A 7,436-nucleotide genomic window follows, 5' to 3' on the forward strand; every position below is an offset into this window, starting at 1 on the left:
TCTGCAAGCCAATGAAAATAAACACTTGCAAGAGTTTGAGAATCAACAGAAGACCTCGAAAGAAGGGAACACAAGACCTCTGTCCAATTGAACTCAAGGTAATATTAGCCATGATGCTTCCTATAGGGCTAACAAAAGTGGTTATCCTGACAAGATATGAAACAAAACATTTTACTAGCTCTGACATATCTGAGAATATTGGGTTTATACACAAAAGTCTTTAATTTCTTTCACAACTTGTGACTAGAATATATCCAAATAACAATAAGAAGCCGAGTGGTGGAGGTGTATGCCTTTAACTCCACAAGTGGGAGGCAGAGGCAGGTGGTTCTCTGTGAGGTGGAGGCCAGCCTGGAATAGAGAGCTAGTTCCAGGACAGTTAGAAATATACAGAGAAACCTTGTCTTGGAAAATAAAAACCAAAACCAAACAAAACAAAAGCAGACATAACATATGATAAACATATTAACTTGAAAAAAAAATATATATCCCCCAAAATGGAGAATTACAACTCACTAACTGCCATAAAAGAGGCACATAATCACTGTGCCCAGACTGGTTTGATGGGTGTCCCTGAAACAACAGTGTAAGACCTTGTAGGTCATCCTGTCCTACTCTTCCTAGGTCTAATGACCAGGTAATGCTGAAGTAACTGGTAGTAAAAAGGTTTTTTAAAAAAACAACCAAACAGCTTCTGTTAAGTTATTGTACTTAATGGCCCTCTGTCACTGCCTGCCTCTCTATGATGGAATTGTAGGTTCAGCTTTATAAACCCAATCATGCTCACTTTGGTAAAGACATGAGTCTGCTCTCAGCCTCTGCAAATAAATCACTCTCAGTCTGACCAGCACTGAGTTCTTCCCTGAGTCTTACACGACAATGGGGAATCAACAAAAAGAAAAACCTTGGAGGTCACTTTAAATAAAAGCACACCTTGCTTTTGGGGCGATACAAAGCTTAAGAGACTTAAACCATCATAAGCGTCTGAGAGGTGTGCTTTGACAACAAAGACCTGAAGGAGAGACCTAAAGAATGCTTCCCATGGTATCATGTTTCAAGGCACATGGCAAAGCCTCACTTTCTGTTGGATACTTGGACCTCAACTCTGCCACTAAACCCCTCAGTCCCACACACCTGGGTGCACGTTAGCTGCTGCTTGTCTCTTTCCGCTTGAAGGCCCTTGTCTTTGCTCCAGAAATGTCACCAGGTGTGGTTTAGAAACAGCAAGACCTGATTATAGAAAAAGGAAACCAGACTGTTTGAGTGTCCTTCTACTGGGAATTGGCATGCCCCTTCCAATACACCATTTATAAGGAAAGAGGTGAAGTAATAAATGGTTACAGATAATCAGATTCTAAAATGTTCTCTGACAAGATCAGTACAATACATAAATTAATTTATAACATCCAGATTCTGAGTTTCATTTAATGGAAACAAGTAATAAAGCAGAATTCTGTAACACTTTAACTAAAAAGTATGCTCCGTGTGTCATGCCATTGAATTTTTAACAGTACCACTAGACTAAAGGGAACAGCTCTCCAACACAGAAAGGCTAGACACAAAAAGAGAAAAGTGAAATGGATTTTTTAGTAATTTAATTTAATTTTTTTTTGCTGTTTTGCCTGCATGTATGTCTTTGTAAGGATGTCACATCTTAGAATTATAGACAGTAATAAGCTGCCATGCTAGGAATTGAACTCTGGTCCTCTAAAAGAGCAGTCAGTGCTCTTAACTACTGAGCAATCTCTCCAGTCCCAAAGTGATACTAAACACAGAAATCTCCCTAATTTTCTGAAATCGAGGGATAGGACTCCCACTGTTGAAATGTTCTCAAGAGATAATGTACAGAAGGAGGAAGCTACATGTTGATGGTGAACTAAGAAGTCACTATAGAGGAGATGCTCACCCAGGAACTCAAGGTGGCTATAATTCTCCAGCATCACATCCCTGTACAGATTCCACTGAGCAGGCTCCAGACATTCCCTCTCTTCTGGAGAGAACTCGATGGCCACATCAGAGAAGGACAGCATTTCCTGAAATAAAGATCAGTGAATGATATCACACTTTAATTAAAACCATGAATAATAGAAATACTAAGATACATTGGGCTGGATAGTTTTCCTGTGAACTGAACACTAGCTGGGGCCATTTGAGAAGAGAAAAGCATAATTGAGAAAATGTCTCCCTAAGACTGTCTTGTAGGGAGGCCTATAGCATTTTCTTAACTAATGATTGCTAGAACACAGCACAGCCCACTATGGGCGGTGCCACTCCCCTGAGCACGCAGTTCTATCCAGTATAGGGATGCTCGCTGGGCAAGTGGCCTCGGCTCCAATTCTTGCCTCAGGTTCCTGCCTTGACTTCCCTCAGTGATGACCTGTTATCTGAGGGTGTAGTCCAAAATAAATGCTTTCTTCTCTGAGCTGTATTTTGTCATGGTCTTTATCACAACAATAGAAACCCTAACACAGGTATCATGTGTCTGTGGACACAAATCTAGATTTTTCCCAGGATGAAAGACAGTTAGAAATGCTTCTTACATTGGGTATTAATGTTCCTCAGACACATCTGAAGTGGTCACATGATCTCACACTGGACCCGCCGGAAGGAAAGACAAGGTAAACAATCCCATAAGCCCAGCTGGACATGATACATTACAGACACAAATATAAAATGAATGCATTCACAGCACATGCACTTAGTCCCATGTGCTACTGCACACCACACACATATGTATTCCTCACAGGAGAAAGTCACGGTGAGGGAGAAGGGATTTCTCAACAGTTCATGCGCACAATCATGACAGTGAAGTGGAATGAAAATACAGAGTCTGCTGCAGCAGCTCTGGCTGTGCTGTGGGCTCAGGATTTCTACAGAGTTCAGTAATGATGCAGATGACAGGGACACGGAACATGAGAAGAGCAGGCAAGGGGAGGAACTCACAGACTAAATATCATTTAAGTATCTGATCATATGGGAAAATGGGCAAAAATAAGACTAACAACACTGCTTGATATTTAGAATAGAATACACATCACTTGATGTTTTTGTCATTTTCCCTCCCTATCTTTTCTCTGGCAGGTACTAAAGTGGGCTGCGGTATTCCTAAGCATGTTTGTACACACGACACCTGAGCATCAGTGTGCATAGCTGAGACATAGAATTGCTGATGCTATTTTCACATTTCAAAATTTCCTAATTTTAGAATTTATGCTCTTTATATTTTATTGAGTAAAGTCCCAGGATGATCTATAAAAAAGTCACACATTAGTTTTCCTTTATATCAATACAGAAAATGCCAGCAGTTTATGTAATAATGAGATATTTTGGAATAATTTCATGGTTAAGATCCTGTCTCTCAATTTTGAATGGTCACTTCAAACACTATCTTCCAGGTTTGTAAAATGTACTCTTCAAGCTAGGTGGTGGTGGCGCACGCCTTTAATCCCAGCACTTGGGAGGCAGAGGCAGGCAGAGCTGCTTCTAGGACAGGTAGGGCTATCACACAGAGAAACACTGTCTCAGAAAACCAAAAAGAGGATGTGTGTGTATATATGTGCGTGTGCGTGCGTTTGTGTGTGTGTGTGTATGATATACCCCCCTATCTCCTCAATGCAACTTCTCTCATGTCCCCCAACAGTCTGTCTCAAATATATGGTATATTCTTCTCTAATTATTATTGTTACACACGTGCACAGACACAGCACAAAAATATAGGTCTCTCTCTCTCTCTCTCTCTATATATATATATATATATATGCACATACACACACACACTACACATAAGTGCAAAAATATGAATGGCCTATTCTGTTCACTGTTGCCTGTATGTATGTTTTGGGGATTGACCACTTGTTACTGGATGAACAGTGAGTGGGCTCAGCCCTGGGGAAGACTAATTCTCCTCTCTTAGCAGTCCTTATGTGCCTATACTTCTCTGTTAGCCAGCAGACTGCCCCCTGCAGGGGATCTTGTGCCACTGCCATTGTTCAGGGCTTGTTCAGGCAGTCTTATTATTGGGGTGTCATGGGTGCAGCTTCCCTTCCCTTTCTGGAAGGCACAACCTCACGACAGACTTCCTGGACCCCAAGCTCTCATGATCAATATGGACCCTCTGCAGATATATTCCCTGACCTTCTGCACAGGAATTGTGATGTGGTGTATCTACTGGGTCAGGGCATCACGAGACAATAGTTCTCTGGATCTGAACGTTTTAGTTTTCTGTAATGCTCTCTGTGCTGCAGTGAGCAGTGTCTTTAACAGGCAGTGACAGCTACACTTCCGTGTAGGTCTAGGGAAAAGCATCTGGAATGCAGTTATCAACTGTGATGCTTTAGTGTTCCAGTATGCTCTCCTCTGTAACTTAAGAACTAAGAAGTCATCAGAGACAACTGCTGCTAATGCCGAGATGTGGGAGACACAGGGGCACCTTTAGGGACGAGGCCGCACTGCTCATAGTTGTGTTTCACAGATACAACAGCTAAGCAGGGCTATTTATTGCTTCTCTCCCTTGCAAAGCACCTTCCAGCAGTAAGAAAATTCACTCTTAGGCAGGAGGAGACCTTCAGGTCAGCTCCGGCTCCAATCCCGAGTCTTGTCTCTGAAGGCCAATGTGCTTTCACCATTGGGAAGAGGGAGAAACTTAACATCACAAAACTTTAGGGACAACTGAAATATAGCCTCCAGAAAAAAAAAATGATGACATAGAAAATGTCTTTAACTAAAGGGCGGAGCTGAACAGCAAAGAGGCCTGCAGATGTTCAAGAACCAGGCAGAATGAAGCAATTTGGTGAATAGAGTACCCAGTGATTTCTCAAGGGAACAGAAGCTGAACTATTTTAGAAGCTTCTTCGTAGCTAGTACAGAATGTTACCACCTTTAGAAGAAGTGAGTGAAAAAAATAGATCCCACTCTTTAAACCAGGGCAGTGGTTCTCAACGTGTGGGTCATGACCCTTTGGAAAACCTTCATCTCCAAACTTCTTCACATCAAATGACTTAGCAAAATTAGTTACGAAGCAGCAAGAGCAAAGGGACAGGAGTGCTGGACACGGACAACCATTGTGGGACAAGCAGACATCCCCCTGTTTTACAGTTAGTCTATCCTACATTACAGATGGAAGCCCTATCAAGGGTTAGTAAACCCAGCCCCCAAGGTAAAGTTGCAGTTCCGTTTCCTGTTCGGCATTCTGCTTTGCACCGGGTCCCTCACTCCACGCATCTGCAGCCTGTGTGCTCTCTCTCACCCTAGCCAAAGCTTTTCTACAGCAGCTGATTCTGGCAGTCTGCATTTCAGAATTTCCCACCAGCGACCTGTTGCGCCAAAGGTTTTTCATCTGTGAATTCTTTAACTGGCAGAGAAAATGGACATAATCAAGACCTCAAGACCGTTACACTAGTCTGGCTACAGAGTACAGAAAGGACCAGAAACCCGTTTGCTCTAAAAAATAATGAGAAATCCGACAGCATCCATACGAGAATGGGTCAGAAGTGAAGCAGGCTTCCCCACCAAAGCTGCTCAGTGAGCTCCCAGCTCCCCCTCCGGAGCAGGCAGTCAGCTGACCATCCTTAGCCTGCAACCCTGGACCCAGCACTATCATCTACTCCGCGCTCCCAGGCTGCTCTCCTGTCCCAGAAGCCTAAGGCGGGCTCAGGCTGCACGTGGCGTCCTAAAGAAACCATCACTCAGGGCACAGTCCCTGCCGCCCTCATCCCAGTCAGTTGAGCACAGCACCTACAAGGCTGCTTCTCCCTGAGCTTCTTCAGCCAGCCTGGGTCCGCTCCCTCCAAGACGGCCGCGCATCCCGCACAGAGCCTCAGGCTGCGCTGCACCCTGGACCAACCTCCGTGTCAGAGACGCAACGGGAATGCACAGCAGGCGGGACTCTCGCACAACTTTGGGGCACGCGTACAAGTAGAGACCTAGAGTGTGGGGTTTCCTGGAAGGCAGTTTGGGACGTCACAGTTGCGGGGACTACATTTCCCAGAAATCTGCGCGAAAGATAAATGACCCATAGGAAGAATGAAATTATAAACAAAAGATTACGGACGGGGGGGGGGAGAAGAAGAAGCAGAAATAAAAAATACAGCATGTGGGGAGGGGCTCATTAAGGAATATGGAGACACATTTTCGTAAGGCAAAATCGCAATCATATCACAGGCTTTTTGTGTGTGTGTGTTTGTTTTTTCGAGACAGGGTTTCTCTGTGGCTTTGGAGCCTGTCCTGGAACTAGCTCTTGTAGACCAGGCTGGTCTCGAACTCACAGAGATCCGCCTGCCTCTGCCTCCCGAGTGCTGGGATTAAAGGCGTGCGCCACCATCGCCCGGCTTACAGGCTATTTTTGTAACACAAACTGTGCAGACATCATGGATCATAAACTCACAACAGGTTGAAACACTTTTAGCAAGGTACATTAGGCTTAGGAAACAGAACCTTGTTCTTGTTAGGTATGGAGACTTACTAACAATGTCTAAAAGTGTGATCTGACTAACACTGTATAAAATGTGGTTTCCTAACAACAATGTGACTACTGTTTGGGTTCCAAGCAGCTGTGGAGAGTCGGTCTGGTGCTCACCCCCAGATCCAGAGCAAGACATGTGTAAACGTGAGTCAAGACTTTGACAGAAATATTGGGCTCACAGGTCACTTCTGGTCCATATGTTCTGATTTCAGTCTTACTATGGCCTTAAAAAATCACGTTGAGGGCTGGAGAGATGGCTCAGTGGTTAAGAGCATTGCCTGTTCTTCCAAAGGTCCTGAGTTCAATTCCCGGCAACCACATGGTGGCTCACAACCATCTCTAATGAGGTCTGGTGCCCTCTTCTGGCCTACATACAGACAGAATAGTGAATACATAATAAATAAATATTTTTAAAAAAATCACGTTGAGCTGTGTGGTGGCGGCATATGCCTTTAATCCCAGCACTTGGGAGGCAGAGGAAGGAGAGTCTCTGTGAGTTCGAGCACAGCCTCATCTACAACAGCTAGTTCCAGGTCAGGCCCCAAAACTACAGAGAAACCCTGTCTCAAAAACTACCCACCCCCACCCACCCCCCAAAAAAAGAAAGAAAAAAATCATGTTGAATTTTGTAGAAGCCCCTTTTCAAAATCTAATGGGATGATCATGTGGCATTTTTCTTTCAGTTTATTTATATTGTAGATTACATTGACAAATTCTCCTATGTTGAACCATTCCTCCATCTCTGGGCTAAAGCCTGTTTAGTCACGGTGGATGATTTTTTTATGTCTGTTGTTGATTCTGTTTGCCAGTGGTTAATTCAGAATTTGTGCATCAGTGTTCATGAGGGAAATTGGACTGTAATTCTCTTTGTTAGTAGAGTCTTTGTGTGGTTCAGGTATTGTAACCTGTAACTGTAGACCTGTAAAAAGAATTTGGCAATGTTCCTTCTGATTCTATTATTTGGAAAAATATGTGT

General features: G+C 43.6%; 1 long non-coding RNA gene across 1 annotated transcript; it reads right to left on the reverse strand.

Moving 5' to 3' along the window:
- Window positions 1–1,140: 1,140 nt before the first annotated feature.
- LOC121433602 lies at window positions 1,141–5,849 on the reverse strand. The gene is made up of 3 exons (XR_005972337.1): window positions 5,738–5,849; window positions 1,907–2,033; window positions 1,141–1,230 (listed from the first exon to the last, which is right to left on the reverse strand). It is a non-coding gene; the product is annotated as an uncharacterized LOC121433602 (long non-coding RNA).
- Window positions 5,850–7,436: the final 1,587 nt, after the last annotated feature.

This window comes from Microtus oregoni, unplaced genomic scaffold (assembly GCF_018167655.1).
Source record: "Microtus oregoni isolate MIOR12 unplaced genomic scaffold, Mior012 000040F_ref0000088, whole genome shotgun sequence".
Taxonomy (NCBI): Eukaryota; Metazoa; Chordata; class Mammalia; order Rodentia; family Cricetidae; genus Microtus; species Microtus oregoni.